Here is a 23,950-nt window from a genome sequence, read left to right as displayed (position 1 = left end):
TACAACAATGAACTAATACAAGGTTCCTTACGTTTCCTTTACAACTCTTCGAATATTAAGTCGCTTAATAATAATGTATTAAACTGCAATTTCTCTTCCCTTTTCTGAAACAGAAATTTTTTTTAGTAAATGCTAAGTAAGTTATAAAAACAAGTCTACTATTTCGATTAAACATCTTTTGTTTTCGTCCGAAGTGATCGTAGTTCGTTTGTTTTTACTTGTACTGAAAAACGAAATTAAAAAACAAAAGAAAGTGGCCTTTGTGTACTTTGATTGAGATGCTCGTAGCCTTGTCGTAGATACTTGCAAAATATAACTAGTTCTAAACCAACTAAACCTTCGCGGTTATAATATTAGTAAGAAGTAAGATAAATGTTATCATATTCTAGACTCAGACCAGGACTAGCTTCAAACAGTTGACTGGCAAGAGAGAAAGCAGAACGCAGAACACAGAAGAGGCGGTGTTGACAACCTATGGCGTTGGAAGCCAAGTAGTTTATTTTGCCTCTAGACAGACAATGCCTGTTTTGTACCAAAAAAATGCTAGTTGGAGTGGTTTGTAACATTGTTGGAAATTAATAAGATAATTAACCGACAGTGATATAAACTGGCGCTTTCATTTCGGAATAAAGTAAAAGCACTTTGGATCGCTGCGCCGATGGAATATATTCTAGCCTTAGTCCTGATTAGTATAAATCGTAATCTGCGATGTGCGATCTCGCCCAGGTGTGGTCATGGACGATAAGCGAGCGGCGAGCGGAGCGGAACCGTCACCTGCGTGATGCCACGGGCGTCTAGGGACGTGACCCTTTCTATCGATATCAGTGTCGATTGATTTAACAATTTCTTACAAATATACGTATGTAAGTTGCGTTTATTTAGATTTATTACGATTCTTCTTGGAACAGTGATGAGTCTTACGAACCAGTATTATGACATGTAACAAAGGAATTATTAAAAGAACAGATAAACTACAAACTTGAAATGACAATTTAACCTATCCCACTTCATGTTTTTTTTAATAAAACGGAAGAACTATTGTTGATTATTCTCCATTTTAATAAAGTAATTTAATTAAGTAAATATAACTATCTGCTGTTTTTAAAGTACTCAAGCAAAAAGTTTTAAATTTTAAAATTTATATTAATCTCTTGAAAGTGTCGATAACAGTCAAACACTAATCAACCCTACGATAGCGAGGGAAGATATCGAGTACTCGCGTACGACGGGGCGCGTGCCACCTTTTTTCTTCGATTGCTCATACATTAGAGTCAGGGACCTCACTTGTACAAACAGTAAACTAAAACCGGCTTTATTCCTATTATCGTAAAGTTAGAAATGCAATGTAAGTTTGTTAATTTGGTAGAATAGGGTGTACTTTTTTTATAGACGCGAATAAAATAATTGTATCGGAATACGCAGTAATGCTTTGTTAATTTGAATATGGAGGGATGTTTTTTTTTTGTATTCCGTAAGGGGATCTTCCCTCGTGCCGTCGCCTGCGCACGCGCCTATGTTAATTATTTAGACCTAATTCACGGTTGTTGAAGAATGCCGTTGGTTTTTGAATTTAATGACGTTGAAAAAGCATTGAATATTGTTTTTGTATGTTTATTTATACGGTCGACAGCTTACGAACTAAATTTTCTTAAACGTAAAACTAAATATCGTTGTAAAACATTATAGATATGACACTAATATCGCAAAAGTCACATCATCTGCATAAATCCGATCCAGTAAATCACAATGGATTGAATATCAATGGGTTGGATACTAATGTGTTGGATTACATTGGATTGGATTGTGATTCGATCATAGCGTGAGCTGTGTAACAATAAAAACTGGGTAAATAAAATTCATTCGTCCCCAAAGGATATTTAAAACTGTAGTGAGTAGTGCGTAATTATTTTAACGTACTATAAATTAAGTATGTTTCAATATATAGCATACACAACGAGTATTAGTTACGGGTTATATGAAGGGTCGATAATTTAGACTCAATTGAAAGGGATGCAATCCCATAAGGTACAAAGCTATGTACACATTGAGCACAAGCCAATGAGCCTTGACTAATGTGCACACGCCCTTAGCTTGGCCCTTCGATGACTCGATGAAATTATTTATTACTCTATATTGATATTATAACAAGGTATTGACGTGTGATCTATAGAATAATTTATTTAAAAAGTTACTTGAATATAAAACTAACATATTCTGTTTAACAATCTTTGAGTGGTACACTCAAAGTTGGTAAAAAATCACTAAGGGCCGCACACAGTTGTTAATAAAATCTATTCATGTCTAGTAATATGTGGACATAATGAAACTCCGGTACTTAGCTTCAGGTTGTTTATTAACTATATGTTACATTTTAGTTGGATAAGAAATAACTTGATTAGCGCGATACTTAATGCAAGGAGTGACAGACGAAGTAAAGAGAGTGAATGGTTTGTCCAATAGGGATGTCCGTGTGATACTGTAGCTAGTGATGTTCGTAGTCGATCATTAGGGATCCAGACAAAGGTGGCAAAGACACCAACATAAGTTTAAACAACTATTAAACATTTCAAAAGTAGCAAATCTATCGACAACATTAAAAAGGCAATTACTAACTTTGAGTGTAACGAAAGACAGATATTTAATCATAACAATAACCTTGACATTGCATAACCAATACATTTAGTTTCATAATTAGGGTAAGTTCGATGATGGCAATAAAGGCACGTGCACGTAATGAGCCAACACGATCACGTCACGCGATCCCAACCCTCCTAGACAGCTAATCATGAGCCAGTAATCATCCAGCTGCTCTCTTACAGGGAGACAAACAAACAATATTTATAATTTTAATACACAAATCCTGATTAGCACGGGAATCGATATTAGATTACTTTTAAACCGTTCATCGAGGCGTTAAACGTCATTCAGTCATTCAAATTCGATTTGAAGATCTTTGCAGATCTCTGATTATCGTTCAGTTAGTTCTTCTGCTTTATAATACGAATATTAGTAAGGTTATAATATCTTTTTACTTAGAGATTTAATTTATAAAATGTTTGGATAAAAATATAGCTTCGTGAAACGTCAGCATGTCCCAACCGTACTCTTTCAGGGTTCAAAATAAGTCCGTAATAATATTGTTTGCTTAAAAATACAATTGATTTGTAACAAAACATTTACGTTTGTTTGCATGATACTAAACTTATCAAATAAAGCGGAATCATTGCTAAAACTTTCGAGGTTGTCAACATTTGGAACGCGATTAACAATAACCAAAACGTTTTCATTTATTATTAATTCAACTTATACGAATTTATTTACATTAAGAAATGCATAAAGATGCTATTGAACGATAATGAATTCGATTTGGTTAAATGTTAAAGAGATAAATTGAATTAAAAAAAACTACTAGCTTTGTCTTTATTTGCATTTTATTTCATCAACTATGTCGGCATTACGATTTGTACTTTTATTTCTCCTAACATTACCCATGTTATGTAATAAAATCACACCAAATGTTGCGCACCCCTGTCGCGATAAACAGCGCTCCACTCATCAAACATTGTTCCCGAGTCCGATGAAAATATAAACAGATGACATAAGGGGAAGTTACCAACATTTTAATTTGTTAAAAATAATTTAAAATTAGTAGTTCGTTATTGCATAATATTACCCCAAAAATATAGATAGACTCTTTAGTTAAACACCTGTTTAACTCTGATCTCCGCTGACTGATATTATGGTCGCCAACATGGTTATATGTCTCAGCATAAAGCTTTTAGTATAAGTAAATAATTTATTATTTATTGGCCAAGATCTTATCTTGCACATAATATACACATAATAATGTTTAAGCTAAAATATATTTGAAACACTGATTAAATTTTTATGGTAAGCAATTTTTAACATCTACAGTTGTGATACATAAACGTTACGATGTATTTCGGGTTATTAATTCGTGTGAACTTGCCCTTAACGCTGGACATAAGCAAACAGTCGAAATTTGCACTGTTTGTCTGGAATGACGCAATTTGCCTCCGCCCGCCGCCGACCCATCCGAGCTAACAAGTCCATTGTACTTCTGTTTGCAAATGAATTTGTAGGTTGGAACTTTTTTCTTTGCTCAGCGAAATTCGGTGAAAATTTTTGCGCTTCATTCCCATTAAAAGAATTTACAATGGACGACCGACATTTCAACTTTTATTTTTTTAATGTGAATTATGGATTCATAGACTAGTGGTTAGGTTTTCCGGCCAGTATTTTTAGCAAGAACTTTGTGTGTCATAAGTGATGATTAAATTATGATGCAACATTTAAAATACTGCGTACTAACGCATTTCTGTTTTTTCAATTGCAAACCAACATTGATATCGCTCTCTCTCTCTAACATTACGTCATCCACTTCTAGACAACGGCCTCGTCTTTACAGTGATTAGAAGCTTATTTTTGAAGATTCCAATATGGGGATATAGCTCAGTGGTAGAGCATTCGACTGCAGATCGAGAGGTCCCCGGTTCAAACCCGGGTGTCCCCTGATCAACTTTTGCACTTTTTTAATTTATTTAATTATCCATAACCTTATGTCGATTTCATTATCGTCCAAGTTTTCCAAACTTACATATCCGGACACAGAGCGTGCGGTTGTAATATTAACTTTGTTTTTTTTTAACATTTTTAAAGTATACAGTTGTTAACACCTCCAGCCCAGACCTGTATTATGTCGATGATGCAGAACATTTAACTGGACGGCAGAAATATGAAGTGGACGCAAAGTCAATAAGATAACGAGAGTCGCTCATAACACAATAAAGGATGTTCTTATATTGAAATATTATTTACATTTTTAACAAATATGGTAATTTGTGAGGTAGACATTGTAACGATTTGTGTTTGTACACAAACTTTATATTGTACACAAATTTTAAAGCTCTATGAGTCTCAAGGAATGAATTAAATCGTTAAGTTAGTTGTTTAGTAATCCACATGTCACATCGTGAATTTAATTTTTCATATTGCACTAGATTTTTACTAAGAACAATATATCGGAGTAATTAAAAAAAAAAACAATTTACAAATTTCAAACATCCTGTATATAAATTAGCAAATCATCGTCCAAAAACAAGCGAAATGATTTCTTACACTTCACGGGAAGGTAATGTAAATTAGTTGCGAGGTGTCGCGTGCTGTCATAACCGATGTACCCGAGGCCTTGTACAGGGTCGTATTGGGCGCCCGAGTAACAAAGTCAATCTGGCGCCCTAAGAGTATGTGCACTTGCCGGCGCCTTACAGAGTTTGTGGCATAGGCGCCCAGGCGTATTACATGCCCGGAGTAATACGGCCCTGGCTTTGGCATCGAGCGTCTTTGACGGCCCGCGATGTGTTTAACGCCAATTTGGAGGCGCGAGGAAATATCGCCTCTTACCCTCACGCTATGCTAAATTATAATAATTTTAATCGACGAAATTTTTAACTGACATCTGTCAAATTGTCATCATAACTGATCTCTCAAACGGTCTTTGCACCGCGTCCCAATATCTGAACAAAATTTTATTTCTGCTATGTTCACATGTTGCTTACAGTTCCTAAAATAATACATTTGTTTCCAAGCCGATATCTTTTCGTCTACAAAACATAGCATATCGCATGGTAAGGAAACAAAAATACATTGGCTTGTGAACACGTGCTATACTAGGGTGACCAAGTTGGTTCAACTTTTATTGAGATAATCCAGATTAATAAGATACAATATTAGAATACAAGTGTAGTAGGTAAATACCAATTTTTGGTATATCAAGACTCTGGTCTATTAGATTAAAAGACAACACATCAATAGTTGATTTCGTGATATTTCGTACATCCATACACATTTTATGCATGTAGCGAGATCTTAATGCTAAAATACAAAACTGTTGATAATATTATAACTATCCCACTCTAATTTTTCAAAACTTATTCGAAAAACTATTAAATCATTGATAAGATTAAGAGATGAAATGTCCACTATTATTTCTGTTATTTGGTCTTCTACTGTAACCGCCATATGGGGACGTCATTTCATAAGAAAAAATGGCGTCAGTTGGCCGGAAAAAAAAACGTAAATGATAGAGGAAGTGATTTTACGCGTACTGTAATATAAAATTTTATATAAAGAGGATGTTGTATTAATTTGTGTTATTGTTAACCCTTTCTGTGGATATAAACATGTGTTTAGAAGGCTTGATTAAGTGGGGGGCCGGGCGCTGTTTAATCTTGAATTTGTTTTGATTACCTTGTTTTGGTATCCGGTAGTAGTGTATCCGGTTTTATACTAAAATGATATTACCCCTTAAATGTATTTTTAAGTGAAATGACACGATTCTAACTTCTTTACTAGTCTATCTATAAAGTAATTACACTTATTGTACTATTAGACAACTTATTTAATTGATACTGTCGCTTTTAACTCAGAGCAATACTTCTCGTCAAGACTCAAGTTGCGCGCCAATATCCATACTTCTAGTGACATTGACTGCTGTCAGCTAGGGACGTGACGTTTATGCCGATAATCTAGAGTTGCGCCAATTTTATAGCACCGTACTAATTTTATTCCTAACAGTAATTAGAATAATTATTCTACACTAGCTTTTGTCTGTGACTCCGTCCTCGTGAAATTAAAAAAAAAAGCAAAATTTAGTAGCCTATGTATTCTTCCAGACCATCCTATACATCTGTACAAATTTTTATCGAAATCCATTCAATCGTTTAGGCTACACTCTAACAAACATCCATCTATCCATCCATCTCACATTTATAAAATTAGTAAGATTAAAGCGACTTCTAAAAGACTCTGAATGTGGTATTTAAATTAACGCTGTTCTTTTATTTATTTAAAATCCATTTTAATAATAATCTGTCATTCTCAACTCTCATAGTGTGTGTGTGTGTGTGTGTGTGTGTGTGTGAATTTAGTTAAATAACGAACCATGAGAATTTGGTCTTTTATTTAACGTCTCGCGAACTATTCTATTGTACAATAAAAAGCCTACAAAGATCTCCCACGTTGCAATAATGAAGTATAACATATTTTATGCAAACTGCTCTTTAAAGGCTCAATCGTTGCCTTTTCGGTGCTAGATTTTATGAAATAGAACTATCGTCGCACCACGGGGAGTCAGCAGAACCCTTGCGCTTTGCCTTTAATTTGCCCTTTCTACGATCAGGGTTGACAGTAACAATAAAAATAAAATTAAAAATCAGCCCGTGAACACGCCGTATGCAACTGTGCCGATAATCAGGAGCCAATGCAACCCAATCGTGGTAAGAAACCCGTATCTTACGAACATTATATTAATAAAAAAATCATTTTTATACTTTTATAAAATGGTGGAATATATAGTGCGTTTGTTTTTTGGTAATTTTAGGAGTTTATAGAAAAAAACCTTTAATTAAAAGCAAGTGTTTTTAATTGATACTTTGTAAAGATATGTGGTTTATACATTGTAATGGATTGTAAATGTAAAATACCTACTTGATAAAAAAAATAAGGTTTTTTCTGTTCATTTCATCTTTTACGAAAGTGACAACCCTAACATTCGAAAGATATTCCTTAAAAAAACTATTTTGATGATCATCAAAAGCGTATCGAGCTATGACATGTTATTATCTATTTGAATTTTATAGCTCATATTTAGTCAATGATAAAACAGTCAATTTGTTTAAACAATTCATTAAGAAATAGATAAATTCGTTTGAATTGAATTTGAATTTTTTAAATCTAGTGATAAAAATCGTAAAAGAAACTTTAATTTTAACAGTACATTAAAAAGGCTCGGTTGCGGAAAATTAAATAAAAATCTAGGTAATACCGATATAGAGATTAACGTGTCATTAAATTACTGGAACGTTTGGTTTTTGACAATTTTATAAGCTGTTTTTTGACCGACATCACAAAAGAAGGAGGTACTCAAGTCGTTTTTTTTTTGACACATCAAAGTACACTTGTGTTTACAATTTGACAAGCTATTCAGAACCACCCAGATCGCAATTCTGACAACCCACTGAGAACCGGAAGAATTATAACTAAAAGAAATTCATATTAATCATTTTGCTAAGGTTATTGTACAATACATCAACAGCTTTTACGAAACAATGAGGTCTTTTGACCCTTTACATTGATATCCCCAGCAGGACATTTTGTACCCCTGCGACATTTTAAACCTCCTAATATAAACCTTATTCATAATATTTATAAGGATTAAAATCGCTTGAAAAAAAAATATGTTAAACTGTTTTACGTTTTTTGGATGAAAAATCTATTTTTTGTAAATAAAAATTGCTAAATTTTGATACATTTATATGGTTAGTTTTTGCGGTCAATTCTTTGTATAGAATTATTGTGTTTCCATTGTATTTGATAGTCTTTTGTCATTTATCTGAATTAACGCCTTTGTTAACAACAAATAGACTACAAACGGGATATTATACGGTATTCATTTATTTAATTAATATCAATTTTATAAGAAAGAACGATCGTTTTTTGTCTTGTCAGAATTTTAAATTGTAGTTACGTCAAATTTTTGCCAAGAATATCCAAAGGTGCAGTAAGCACTGAGAGAAAAAGACTACAATATCTAATCTTTCCCAATTTTTTTTTTGATAAATGAAGAAAAACGTTACCAACAATCCAATTATAAAACAAAAAAAATCTGTTAAGACCATAATCGATCAGAAACCTCTTGTAAAGTTTGCCTTTTAACTAAACAAACACTCGAGCATTTCAAGTGTTAGTTTTGGCTACCGATTGTTTATCGTTGCCACCCTCATGACTAGTTATACATACAGAAAAACTTGCAACATTACCAAATTTAAAGATTAAAAAAAAAACATAAAATCAACAACCTAAAGCAAACTTAATAAAAGTAGTAACTACATTCTCTTTTCTTCTTTTTCTCAGCTATACGACTTCTACTGCTGAGCATAGGCCTCCTCAAACATCGGTCCTATGCCTCATACATCCAAGATCCATTCACCATTATTACTGGTTATTTCGATTCCCGTCTGAAAACCTCAGAAGTGGCTGGTAATGTTATGGAAGGTTAACCAATGAGAAACATATTCCAATAATAAAATCCAGATTACAATTCTCACGTATTCCTTCTCCATCCCTAAATGTAGATGTCGCAACAGAATTAAGACGTCAGGTAGGCTCGTTATGATTGAGTCGATTTCTACCTAGTCATGGCATCGCGAAGCTTTTTTAACCGTCGAGTATCACACTTGGAGCTTTTTTATCTCACTCAAAATACTGCAAGTCACAGTCGGCACCCGCAAAAAGGAGCTTCCTTCCTATAAATTTAATTTAATTTGGATTCCGCATTGTAATGTAAAAACCCAAAAAGACACAATATAACACACATAAAAAAAATATACAGACGAATTGAGTACCTCCTTCTTTTGGGAAGTCGGTCAAAATAAAACAGACTCCGATGAAAACGTTTAGATCTGTCTGAATATTTATATTAATCAAACTTAGAAGAAAAGAAATGCACAGAATTCACTTAATTACTTTTTAAACAAGAAAATACAATGGCATAATTATGGTGAAGGGTGTTCATGGTTTTCGCCGAACTATATGAGTTACAAGCTTTCGCCCGCAACTCCGTCGGCGTGTAATTAAAAATCACAAAAGTGTGTAGCCTATGTGTTTTTCCAGACTACCCCACATCTAAACCGAATGTCATCGAAATCCATTCAGCCGTTTAGGCTACAAACTCTAACAAACACCCACGCACCCATCCATCCATCTAAACTTTCGCATTTATAATATTAATAGTATGAAGTATGATTGTGGGTACAAATTCACTTGTTTATCTAGATTTATTACGTTACATGTAAATAAAATAATATAACATTAGTGATATTGAATTCTATATTAATAATCATCATCATCATCATCATCATCATCATCACCAGCTCACTATACGTCCCCACCGAGGGGCTCGGAGCCTACCCAAAGTTAGGGTGACTAGGCCATAGCCTATATTAATATAGTGCTTAAATTAAAACTCATTGTAAACTGTCCCTTAAATTGTACGGAACCAATAAAGTAACTTTATTGCACGCTTCACTATTATGACGTAATGGGTGGCCACAACTTGCACAATGCAATTCAAAAAGCGAACTTCTATTTTTTTAATATAACAATAATTTTGGGGCAAAAGTGTTAGACTGACTTTTTTATTACGATTTTAAATAACACATCAAATTATTTTTTGGACAACGAAGTTTATGGAGTGCTTATTTAATAGTTCAAAATGAGCGTTACGAAAGAGTGGTGGCGATTTTGGCGCCCTTTTGCTATTAGTTTTTACGGTTTTAATGTGACTATTACTGTCAGTTAACTAATTTACTTTTTTTCTATCATGGGTGGTCACTGGCCATATGTGATATAAAGAAAAAAACGTAAATAAAACCATGAAACACTATGTATAGTGTTCAAGCGGGCACTACCACTTCAAAGTGGTAGTGCCCGCTTTAACATCTTAGCACTGCAGGGCCGGCACGTCCAGTGTAGTACCACGACCACACAGAAGACAGGCATGAAATGGAAGCTATTCCGTGTTTCGTCTGAGGAGTGTGGTTCCGGAGGCCTAATTTAAGTCCCTTACTTACCACTCTTTTCTCATATAGAGAGGATGGGAAGGGGAAGTGAATTTAACAGTGGAGGAGATGCATGGGAGGGGGAAATATCCTCTTTATGTGCGTCTCCTCCTCTGTCGGATAAGGGTAGGCAACGCATCTGCAATTGCGGATGTCTATGGGCAGCGGTCGCTTCGCCATTTCGGCGGATTCAGGTGGTCGCTTGCTCGTTTGCTACCTTACGTTATAAAAAAATGTATGTTCGCCAAAATCTCATTTCTTTATATAAACAAATTTGTAACTACGCAAGATTTAAATTCCGTTAAGTCATTTAAGTAGCTATCCTATAATAAGTAATAAATTTTATGTTGCCTCGATGCTTTTAAGTTGTAATACTTTAAGAATAAAATGACTGTGTTTGATACGTTTCCCTGAAATCGAAAATTATTATCCGGATGCAAGGAGTCATTAAGCAAATGACTATACTAAAATAAGGACAGTGGTACACATCACACGTGAATAATTTTCTTTCATCTTTTGTTAAGAGAGTTTATTTATACTGGATTGGAATATTTATGAAAAAACTAGCTTACAGTTAATAAAGATATAAGTACTATCAAAATTAAGTTCATAATCTGAATTACTTTGTGTTTAGTTATTTTTTAAATAGGTTAATCTCAAATTCTTTTACAACTCAAATCAGAATTTCGAAGGATATATTCTTCTAAACTGTCTTTTTGCTTATGAGACAAATACATTTAAAATTTTGATTTATTACATTTTTATATTTTACCAAAACCCAGTGTATCACGCACCTAACTAACCGGATGCTGGTACGGAACTCTTCCTCTCCTTTTATATATGGTAATGATAGTTTTTACAGGCACAAAAACAATTCCCACACTCTCTATGGGAATAGAAAAAATGTCGGCGTGATCTCATGAGATATTTGAAAAGATTTATACGTAAGAACCTTGTATGGATGATTTGTGTGAAAGACGACATTGTTAAAAAGGATATTGAGACATGTGGGGAAAAGGCAGTGAAATCTTGAAATCAACTGACACGAATTGTTTATCTTTGTTTTACAAATGATACGTTAAAATTTACTATAAGAATTTAAACTCACTGAATCTGTACTAAGTAACTATATGGAGGTTGACAGAGTTAGCCGTGTTATCGTTATCACCGTTCGTTTATCGAATTTATTATAGCATTCTACGGTTCATTCACCTTTAAACTTTTTTTAATCAATTATTTATTGTTTTATATGATTATATGATGATTTATTTGTTTTTTATAACAAACGTCAGTAGGGCAGTGGGTGACTGAATAAGGCTTCGGCCACACGGGCGCCGCAAATCACACGCCTCATTACCTCCACACAGCTTTGCACTTTTTATTCGCGCGGTGTGTGTGGCGGCCTGTCAGTTTTTTTTTTCAAATACTGGCCAGTGACAAAATATTTTTTTAATATCCAATAACATGTAAGATTTTCTTTTTATAGTGCAAACCGATTGAGTCTTCGTAGTGGTTAACTATTAATATATCTTCAACTAGCTGTTGCTCGCGTCTTCATCCGCGCAGAAATAAAAATTGAAATTCAAAAAGGCTATGTAACTGAGTGATAACGTAGCTATTAGTTAAAGAGTTTTTAAGATCGGCTTAGTAGTTTTTTGAGTTTTTTCAATACATACAAAAATAAAAATCTTTCCTCTTTACCATTAGTACATATCAAAACTTTACTTTAATCAATACGATAAATGATTAACTAACTTTGTAATAAGCAATATTTAAAAACAGATAATATCTAACTTCTAACAATCATACCAATATTATAAATGCGAAAGTAAGACGAGTGGATTGATGTATTTTTATTAGAAGATATCTTCTAAACGTCTGAACACGGATCTAGATGAAATTTGGCATAAAGTAGAGCTAGTTTTATTAATTATTCAGCCTATATGTCACTAGACTACGTATTTAAAATACAAAATAATATTTTCTTACAATTTTTCTCACGATTCTGACCTACATCTGTCATAATATTCCCAAGAAAATATCTCAAATTCCTGAACATTAAACTGATTAACCATCCCATTAAACAATAAACCAGCGCTCAGTCGATGTACTGAGATTTACTTGTAAAAAATACAAACATCTGTCCGAAATATCAGTAAAAAATCCGCCATCAATGCGAAAACAAGGCGGGAAAAATGACAGTTGCGCCGAATCGACCGCAATGACAGCGCTCGCGGGGCTTCACCGCGCATGCGCGGCGACAGATGCGTTCCTATTCACAAAAAATCTACATTTTCGTTTACCTTAAAAAAATATTTGATGTTTAATTTAAATTCATTACTTATAAATATAATACAATATTCATTAACTAATGCCTTTTGTTCACGACACTTCTATACAAAATAAACTGTTATTTGTTACCAAGCAAATCTTGTTTTTATATTTTTATAAGTAATTGAACACAACAAAATGTTTACGTTTACTTTATCAATTATTTGGTTTAACTTTCGTTTAATTATTGATTCAAATACCTAAGTAAAAGATTAGAAAGCATTTTATCATAATATACATACCCTGGTTAGATGATTTATCAAATTATTGAGAAAGTAACGAATCTATATCGAGTTCAAACACGTATTCTCAGAAACATTGCTAAGGGGTCTGGGAAGGATAATTTTAGAAAGGGCGGGTAAAATTGGGACTTCCTATAATTACCTAAAAAGGTTTCACGGCAACGGAAGTAAGCAGAATTTGTAAGATATCGCACTTCCGTTTAATAGCCAATATTGTCACAACATACACCGACTAAAACATGTTGATAATATTTAAAACGGAATTAAAACTTTTTTTAAATTATTGCTGCTTGTGGATGCAGGAAATATGATCAATATGTAGACATCACACACAAATAGATAAATTTATAAAATTCAGAATAATACGAGGAACACTGCGATGCTGTTATTCTAGAAGATTCATCTGCAAATTAATAATAATAATTAAGGAAACATAAGTGTTTATTCTTTTTCATTAAGATCATTATTTATACATCCTAACGGAATAGAAACTTCTAGATAATTCATACTTTTCTTTCTTCCGTATTACTCTATAACTACATACATTAAGTATCAAGTAGGTTTGCTATCGGAAGAACTACTATTCGCTGTACCGGACTTCCAGCCGCCATTTTGCACGCGCCATTGAGCCGAATATGTCGTCGATATTTTTCCTTTTGTTAATATTACTTTCCTTTTATAACAAGCCATAGTGAATAATGTACAAATTATTATGTAGTATTTGTGCATTTTGCTTTTTGCTTTTTTTTAATGTGGAATAATGACAACCGCACCGCTTCAAAAAAAACATAACAATATCAATTACCACTATTAAAAAGTAACGTTCAAATATCGCAACCCTGAGGGTACGGTACGATATCACAACCCTTAGGCACCGCTAACGGCTTTTCTTAATAAATAGAGTCATAAAATTCTCCGCGCCTTATCGCAACGGCCGCGGGTCAATATTAAATTTATTTTTAATATCCGTAGATAAGTTGATGTGCGATTTTACGCGTTCAATTTGTTATGCAATTTTATTTAAAAAAACCCGTCGCCCTACCTGCTATGGGAATCCTTTCCTAGATCAACTTTGCACGCATTTCTCTTCGGTTTTTTAAGTACAAAATGTGATTTTAGTAGTAAAATTATGTCTGAATGTACATTAATTTCACTATCAATAGGACAGTAGTAACTTAAACCGATGCAAATTAAAAAGATATTTAAAAAGTAATTTATCTGGAGTATAGAATATATCTGCTAACTCATTGAACTCAGGATATGTTGAATTAAAAATTTATTTACGCTTTTCTTCTAATCTTTATTGTTTATGCAAATTACACAATTATAAATGCGAAAGTTAAGATGGATGGATGGATGTCTGTTATTACCTATCTCGAGAACGGCTTAACGGATCTCAATATTTGGCATAGATTTTGATAATGAAAGAACACATAACTTTCTAATTAAGTTTTTTATTCCGTGGATTCGCGGGCCACAGCTAGTATAATAAATTGCGTAAGATAGTATCCCATTAGGTCACATTTCACGGGACACAGTCCGGCTATAATTATGATCATCGAAGCGGCCATGACAGGATCTTTTTATTTAGTTTTTTTTGTCAAATTAGCAACAAGACATTACGGCTAGTCGGCGGTGAGTGTATAATTTTCAAATTTGCGGCCCCGACATAATTTGTACGAGTCACTAATTCAATTAGAATTTGAGACAAGTTTTCATTTTTTTATTAACATGGTTTGAACATGAACCACAGAGTATCTACGTCCAATTAATCTAATATTTTCAATTAGACGTAGTTAGTCTGTGGTCCAGGACATTGTTGGTTCTGTATTGATGATTTTTGTATGACCTTGCACTTTTTCTCTGCAATCAATGAGCTAATTCAAATTGTTACTACTTAATAAAGTTCATTCTTTCATTTACTTTTACATATAAATTATTTTTCAATCGATTTAGACATTTAGGCACTAAGTCAAAGAGAAACTTAAGTACACACAAACATATAAAAAAGGATATACACGAAAACAATTACCCTCTTGCAAGTCGGATACAATTATATGGATTGTTTTTCTTTTGTTTTTTCTTAAAGTAAGAGTAGACACTCTCAGTATCAAAAGTGAATCTAGTCCCCTCGTTAGCAGTACAACAGATTCCCATCTCGATGACATATCTGCAGTTTTTGCGACGCTCATTTTCTAATAGCATGTAATTTAGACAACGATTTAGCTAATTTAATTCAATTTCGCTTTGCCTTTAGACCGCAACCTAATTCATTATGACTTCCTGTTAAAAAAAACTTCCAGAAATTGCTAATCGACTTAAAAACTTTTCATATGTAAGTAGTAACAAGTGTCTACTTCTAAATCTTAAATTAAATCTAGTTAAACTTGTTGTCTAAGAATTTTCAAGTCTTACTAATTTAAAAAGTCATATTTTCTTTTGTGTACGAGATCTGTCAGCAATTTTAATTAAAAAAAATATAAAATAACTGCAATAAAAATATAATCAGGGGACACCCGGATTTGAACCGGGGACCTCTCGATCTGCAGTCGAATGCTCTACCACTGAGCTATATCCCCGATGATACCAAATCCTTAATTAAATAATAACAAATTATTTCATCATTTCATTTCCATCGTCGTAAAGCTTAGAGTGAGTCATTTTGTCTCTGTCTATTCAAAGTAAATGAAAAAGACGACTATATCTTACGAGTATTCGATATAGACAACCTACACAAAGTATGAAGCAATAATGAGTAATCAACTTATAATGTACAGTTAACATATGTATGAACTTTAAATTATCTTCCTTTTATGAATAATATCAATAGAATGTTTTTTTCTATTATTTTAGTTTAAATTACTTAAGGTCAGTACCACAATTCTTGGAAATTGTCAGGTAACAATCTAACTTATAAAATACGTGATGGAAGTTTCGGATTTTGGTACTCTGACAGTGACGTCACTTTTAAGCTATCTGAGCCTTTATCAACCAGTGGTGGGACAGCCACTTAACCCTTATACCTTCTTACTAGTTGTTTTGAATTAATTAATTATTTTGTTATTTCAATATTTTAATACTTCTATATACGACTTTGTAAGAAAATATAGTTAAAAAGGCGCGTATATACTTAAAAACTAATAAGTATGCAAATTTTTACATCGTAAACCGTACGTGCCTTTTTAGCAACGTGGGCGTAAATTACACAACTCAGCGAATTGGTGTTTTATGTAGGCGAAAACTCGATAAGGCGAAGTTACACGATTTCAACGTGGACATTAAAAAAAAATTAACGATGACATTCCTCACTATTCCATATTGTAATAGAAAAAATAGTCCGATCCAACCCTAACGCCCTCAAAGGGTCCGCTTGACCCATCGATTAAGTTTTTGCCACACGCAAGCTTCCAAATAAAATCATAAATTTCAATATGGCGGCAGATGGCAAAAAAAATCACACTTCATCATCTTAAAATTCGGGCGTGGTGTGGTCAATTTATGACTTCATAAGTATATTTTTGACCTTAGGAATTTAATTATTTAGCAAAATATTGATTAGTTTCCATATTGTTTTAGTATCCTCAACATTGAAAACCTGTACGTGCGCTTACACAAACGTAATAGTGTGAAAATTGTATAGTCAAGAGTTTCGAAAAAAAAGATAATTAGGGGACACCCGGGTTTGAACTGGGGACCTCTCGATCTGCAGTCGAATGCTCTACCACTGAGCTATATCCCCGTGACGTTGACATGAATATTACAAGAAAAGTTCTCAAATTAAAACTGATTCATTCTTATGAGAATTCTATGAATATTAAGGTACGCTTTTTTAAAAAAAATCAAACTTTAATTTTAATTTAGGCTTAAATTTAACGACGACAAAGTTATAACCATTGTCTATTCTCAATTTCTATAAATATATTAGATCATAGTACATCTTTAATTACAAACTCATTAGGCTAATAGAAGAAAAAAAAACACATTTTGACGAATGTATTCACAAAGTTAAGAACCACGAAAATGATTACAAAAGATTTAGAATGTATAATTAACATTAATCGACGTCATTAAATAATATGAAATTGAAATAAAATCTATGGATCGCGGGGGTGTGTCCCCGCCCTTACCTCCCCTTGAATAAGAATTGCTTGTCTATGGGCATTTTAAAAACCGCATATTTTGATCTGCAACCGCTTAATGACCGGTTGCACACTAAACCGCCAATTAAAAATATATTTTATATCAAAACTCAATAGAGCGAACAAATCGGTGAGCTTAAACGATCTTTGCTCCTTTTATATTTTTAAAGACGAGTGGATGAATGCGCGTTAAGCTTAATGCATATTTGGCTGTCAAATTGTGGTTACCCTAAACTATATTTACGCTAGAAATTTAGGAATCACACACATGAAACACACACATAGTACAGAATAAGATAAAACGAAACGTATCAGCATATGCGAAAGTGTATGGGCAGCGGTTGCTTCTCTATTTTGACGAATTACGGTGGCCGATTGCTTATTTGTCACGTTTTTTAAAAAAGATGAAAAGAATATTTTCTGCAAAGATTGTTGTTCATCATCTCCCCTGCCTTATCCTACTCCCGTAGGGTCGGCGCACCGGGTTTTCGTCCTCCAAAGCACTCTATCATCCGTCATTTCAGCCATCACTCCCTTCTTGATCACGTCACCATTCACGCAATCCATCCATCTCTTTCTAGGTCTACCTCTACCGATGTTCCCCTCCACATTCATAACTAACATCCTTCTTGTTACATGCGATTCATCCCTTCTCATAACATGCCCATACCACTCTAACCTAATCAGAGAAATGTAAACACAACAGACTATAATAGTTGTAACGTAATAACTGATATCTAATACTGTACGCAATTGTGATGAATTGTGATAATTATTTGTGGAATTGATGTTTTGTAGAATCTAAAGTATAATTTGATCCCATTCATCAAGGGGATATAGCTCAGTGGTAGAGCATTCGACTGCAGATCGAGAGGTCCCCGGTTCAAACCCGGGTGTCCCCTGAAAACCTTTTTTTATTCTACTTTGAATTAATTATACGTTTCTTAGATATTTTTTCGCATGGTTTAAAATAGTATCAAGTTTTTAAAGGTTCAATTTTAGCGAAGGTTTTATTTAAAATTAAAAAATAATTAGACCTTAGCATTAAATACCAAGAAACAATTACAGATTAAGCCATATGCGTATGATTTTCATAAAGTAGTTCTTCTTAACTTTTTTCGTTATGTAACTTAAATATAAGATTTGCTTGCAAAGATTGTTAAACCCAATAACTTCTAAAAATGAAGAGGTAAATCTTAAAACACTAAGTTTTTGACATTGAAATGATGTAAAAAATAGAAAAACAAAACTGTGAATTTGTGTCCACTGTGCTTATCATAAAAGCTTCTTGTGAAAGCTTGTGTTAAATTTAAAAGCGAACTATAAATTTCTTCTAATTGTTCCGAAACAATAGTTGACGATAAACAATACTAATAAAGTGCTAAAGGAACGGTCAGTGACCATTTTGTCACTCAAATGTGCAATAAAATTGAATTTATTATCTCACCAGGCTGACCACGTGCCGTCAAACAATTTGACAGCCTTTTTAACTTGAAACAATCAGAAATACCATTCAATTACAAACTTTAACCAAATGAGATAAAGCCTTAATTCGTCTGTACGTTTCTTTTGGAGATTTGAATTTACCAAAATATTGGAAATTCAACATTAAAAAGATGTCTTAAAGTTTATTTTTCATTAATCGTTTAATTTGTTTTAAGACATTTTAATAAAAGTTTTACGTTATCTTAAAGAGTTTCGGTAAGGTGTTAAGTTATTGTAAGCACAAGATCATTTAAGGATTCTGTTTCAGTGATGTTTTAAGATAAGGGCATTTAAAATAAGACAATAAGAGACTGTTTTAATTATTATGAAAAAAAGACAGTGACCCACTTTTGTCTAAACACATAATATTTTAAGTTACAAAATCATCGTTTCCCTTTTTTACCTTCGAGAAAATATCGTAAGTAACTCCCTGAAGGACCAGCTGTTGTCTTGTCCATCAACAGTTCCTCTAATGTTAATATATGAACATTTAGCTTACGAAACCAGTTGCAGATTTACCCCTTTTCCGGTATAAAATAATAAAATAAACAAGCAAATGTTTCCTACAGAAACTTGACTAAGTTTACGCTTTGAATTAATTTAGTAAAAAAAAACTTGAGAAACCAATAACTATATGTAACCTACTTTTAAAACTTCTAATAAAAAAACTAAAGAAATTTTGTCATATATTTAAGATCAGATATTTAAAAGCCGGAACATTTACGGTTCCTGCGAACCCATAAAACTTCTGAACTCAACGGTGCACAATTTTTTTGCCAAATTTAATGGCTTATTAAAACAAATTAACGTTGCGGTATCATGCTGAGAAAAACTGGTCAAATTTATTAGTTTCCTTAACTATAAAATTAGCTATCAGCTGAATATCTTAATGGCGACAACAAATAGATGGCGCTACCGTTCTGATATCTTTAAAATAAATAACACACATAAAAACATACAGACGAATTGAGTACCTCCTTCTTTTGGGAAGTCGGTCAAAAACTGCCAGTTGTTGTAACACAGGAATAAATCAAAAAATGTACTTTCTCGGAATTTGATGATATATTTTTCGTCTAAATTTTTAATTAGAGTAATTCATAAGGACTAGTTATTTTTTGTTGTAAATACTAAAAATATAAGCTAAATATTGTTTTATGCTGGTTAAAATCTACTATAATGTGTACACAACATTATAAAACAAGGTATTATAACTTGCGTAGCATTTCAATAGTTACTTTGGACCACACGAGTGAAGTCATAAAGCGTGCGGGGGCGGAGCGCTAGGCCTCCACAAACGTCCGCGACATGATTTAAAAGTTTAATTCTATTGTGATTTAGTATTGCAAAGTAAGTTATTATTATTATCTTGCTACTAGCTGTTTTGTTGCGGTTTCATCCGCATGAAATTACAAAAACTTTTGTTGTTTAAATTTACAAAACTTTCACTTGCAAAATTTAAATTAACAAGTGACAGCGAAGCAATTATCTTTACCATGGCAATCTTTCTTCTTTGCTATTGGCGTGTAGTTTTTTATTCCTTTTGCGCATGACGACTTTTTCCAATTTGTTCAACCCCTAAATTTACTAGCATAAAAATATATAAAAAATGGACATAATGATATACTGCGAATATATTTCGATCATATTGTCATATAATGATATTAAACATGAGTTTTGGTTAAACACTTTCGTATCAACATGTAAAGAAGAACTTGACTTCCTCATCCGTATCAGAGGGTAGCAAGGCGCTGCGCACGCGCCGGCCATATGTCAACCACTCCCACTGAGGGATAGTACTAGTGTTAACGGAGTCAAACGCAATAACTACATCAACAAGAAATTATTAAAAACTATATACCGATAATAATTCGTGAACTGATATGGCATTAGAGTGTCACAAGCTGTCGCTATTGACATAAGTAAATGCTTAAAAAAATAGAAAAAAAACCAGTTACTTTGCAATAACATACCTTTTGCAAAGTAGTTTTTGAGTTATTTTAATACACACAAAAATACAAATCTTTCCTCTTTAGAAGTATAGGAGTATAGCTAAACAATAAATATAGTAGGGAATTCAAAAGGTCCAAAGCCTTGTATGATTTTAGATAATGTTATTTTACACTTGAATGATTCCAATTCTGAAACCAAACGGATATTGGGTCAAATCAATTTCATAAAAAACAATAAAAGGGATTTTCTTAATTGGCGATTTCTGTTTGTTTTTGTGACTTTAATAACGGACTGTTGGATAAATATTTTAACCTTTCCAATGTTTACAGAAACTTTGAGTTTTATAAGCTGGACTACAAAATTAACCTTGACTTTGTAAAGAAGCTAAACTTGCAAATGAATTCTGTGAGTCTACTATGTAATCTAAAGCATCTGATAGCTTTAAAATACAGTATAGGGTGTACCATCAGAGGTCCTAGCATATAAATTTGCGATAATTTTTGTAACGACAATGACAATTTTTAAAATGACGTCTATCTCGAAAACTTATGTGTTCTAGCTCTCAGGTGTATGATCCATTGATTTTGTGAAATATAACTTCTAATATGGAATGAAGACTGGATGGATAGAAGTAAATAATAGAAAAAGAATTAAGAGTTTTACACGAAATTTTTTCAACATTCTCAACCACCTCTTGGTTCAATCTTGTAGCTAAAGAACATAGACGGAGATATTCTCTTACATCAGTAAAACTCCTTGTAAATCTAAATGAAAATTTATTTATTTATTTTATCCAGAAGTCAGCTAGCACGCGCGACATCCAACGTGTAATTAATAGACAAAACAGTGTTCACAGTCCGCCATCTTGCCACCAACTGGCGGGTAATTTTCGAAACCTCAAAGCAACATATGGCAGCAGCAGACGCCGTACCAACTGTTGCATTTCACCTCCCTCTCTAATAAACCATAAAACTATACGATAGAAAAAGAAAGCTATACAATTCATTAGTCGGTTTGTTGGATTGCAAAAACGGTCGCATGCGCCGCGGACACGTGCGGGCTAAGGAAGTGGGGTAGGCTTTGACGCGAATTTCGGGAACAATCCCCGAATATCGATAATACGAATTTGAACAGGATATCGGGTGTTCTTTAGACGATGGGAAACGGCATATGTGAGGGTTCGTAATACTTTAAGATAAAGAGTTTACAAATCGACGCGTTAAACACATTACAAGTTTTTGTTCTGTTTTAGTTGTTTATGGATCCTTTCCATATGTTGTATTTTGTCAGGCTTCTTAATTATTTTGTCTATAAAATTATACTTAGCACCTGTAATAACATGTGTCACATCAAGTTATAAAACTCCAACCATACTAACATAAATTTTAAAATTTCGCTTCTGTTTTGCTTTCTGAATTATTGCTGTAAAATAGAGTCCATAGCCATATTCTATTTTAACATTGGTAGACGGTAGCAATACCCACATCTGTGGCACGAATTGGCCAGCTCGCCCCCGCAATACTTCAACTGCAAAGAAGACAGGCTTCAAGTGAAAGCTATTCCCAAAATAAATAAGAAGAGAATATTTCCTCTCCTACTCGTCATCTCCGTTGTTCAAAGATGTCTATAATGGTCGTTTCACCATTTTGACGAATCTAAATGGGGGCTTACTCGTTTGCCAAATAACTCTGAGCTATTAAGTGCTCACTAAGGATATCATTTAGTGCAGACAAAAATGAAAAATATAATGTTATGTTTACAAAATAAAGTTATTTATACAAACATCATAAAAGTTAAATTATAATATTATAAACCGTTTAGCCTTTACCCTTGATAATGAAGGCATTAAGTGAATTGGTCGTTTCCACCCTGTACCCACAAGACAACAAAGTGCCGCTTATGTAAACAAACTTAATTTACATAAATAAGCGTTAAGTAAGTATATGTTAGCTAAACTGTTCTAACCCTTCGATGATTTGTTCATCCCTTATTACACACTAGCTTTCGCCCGCAACTCCGTCTGCGCGGCATAAAAAAAAACAAAAGCAAATTGCCTATGTGTTCTTCGAAACTATCCTCTACAGCTAAGCCAAATTTCATCGAGATCCCTTCAGCCGTTTAGGCTACAAACTAACAAACATCCATCCATCTAAACTTTCACATTTATAATATTAGTAAGATTTTAAATTTTAACTTTTTAAATTTTAACATAACTTTTACCACAAAATATTTTAAGTATAAAGGAATTATAAGAAATAAAAAGTTATACCAAACTAGGTCTGAATTGAAACCTTCATTTGCTACCTAACACTCTGCGTTGTGCATCCTTCTATCAGCCCAGATCAGGCCACTGCTGGACCTATATAAAAAGTCAATAATACTGGCGTAGCAAGGTTGATTTAAATATATCAGGTATCGTATCTAAAGATCAGTTTCTGATACTATCAATATTAACTCCGCGTCGTTTCTTCGGTGTATAAAAAAAACTATTAACAACTATCAAAGTTATGGCAGAATGTAGTCCTAGTTTAAACAGCGTCCATTTTTTTTGGTCGCCGAACCACTTAACCCGTTACAATGGACGCAATCCCGAATGAAGTCATTTGGACGCCAAAATCCGTTGTTTGTTTAGCGTTAAATATTATAATGGGAGTCCGAAGCCCTCGTCGGCAAATAAAGGGTTGACTTGAATTGACCGAACATATGGATGGTTTATTTTTTACTACTTTGGTAAACTTTAAAAATCCATTTTGTAAACATTGTTTAATTAGTTATCTCATAAAGCTGCAGAAATATAAAGTTTTTATTAGACCAACATGAACTTCTCTTCTAAGACTACAATTTAACTCACGCCCGTTACCGAAAGCGATAGGCAGAGGCCACGGATGCTTATCTTGCGCGGTCCTTATACACCTCTCATACTTCTACATTCGTATGAATTGTCTTCTTCTCTTTATTATTGTGAGTTACTTAACAATATTGAAATTCATAAAAGTGCCTTTACTGACACTTTTACTAAAGTAATTCATACTATTTTTTTCGCTAAATCAATTTAAATCACACCTTATCCTTAACCTAAATCAAATTAACAAAAAAGCATCGCATTCCGTACGTCACAGCGTGCGATGTCCCCCGCAGCGTGGACAGTGGCTACCGCAGTGTT

At 33.4% G+C, this 23,950-nt stretch overlaps 4 non-coding genes across 4 annotated transcripts; 2 read left to right on the top strand and 2 right to left on the bottom strand.

Moving 5' to 3' along the window:
• The first annotated feature begins 4,462 nt into the window (after positions 1-4,462).
• On the top strand, positions 4,463-4,534 carry Trnac-gca. Its single transcript has one exon. It is a non-coding gene; the product is annotated as a tRNA-Cys (tRNA).
• An 11,186-nt stretch (positions 4,535-15,720) lies between these two features.
• On the bottom strand, positions 15,721-15,792 carry Trnac-gca. The gene has a single exon. It is a non-coding gene; the product is annotated as a tRNA-Cys (tRNA).
• Positions 15,793-16,880: 1,088 nt separating this feature from the next.
• Positions 16,881-16,952, bottom strand: Trnac-gca. Its single transcript has one exon. It is a non-coding gene; the product is annotated as a tRNA-Cys (tRNA).
• Positions 16,953-18,182: 1,230 nt separating this feature from the next.
• Positions 18,183-18,254, top strand: Trnac-gca. The gene has a single exon. It is a non-coding gene; the product is annotated as a tRNA-Cys (tRNA).
• Positions 18,255-23,950: the final 5,696 nt, after the last annotated feature.

This window comes from Papilio polytes, unplaced genomic scaffold (genome assembly GCF_000836215.1).
Source record: "Papilio polytes unplaced genomic scaffold, Ppol_1.0 DF823912.1, whole genome shotgun sequence".
NCBI lineage: Eukaryota > Metazoa > Arthropoda > Insecta > Lepidoptera > Papilionidae > Papilio > Papilio polytes.
Note: the sequence above shows the minus strand (reverse complement) of the source record. Positions and strands in the feature narration are given on the sequence as shown.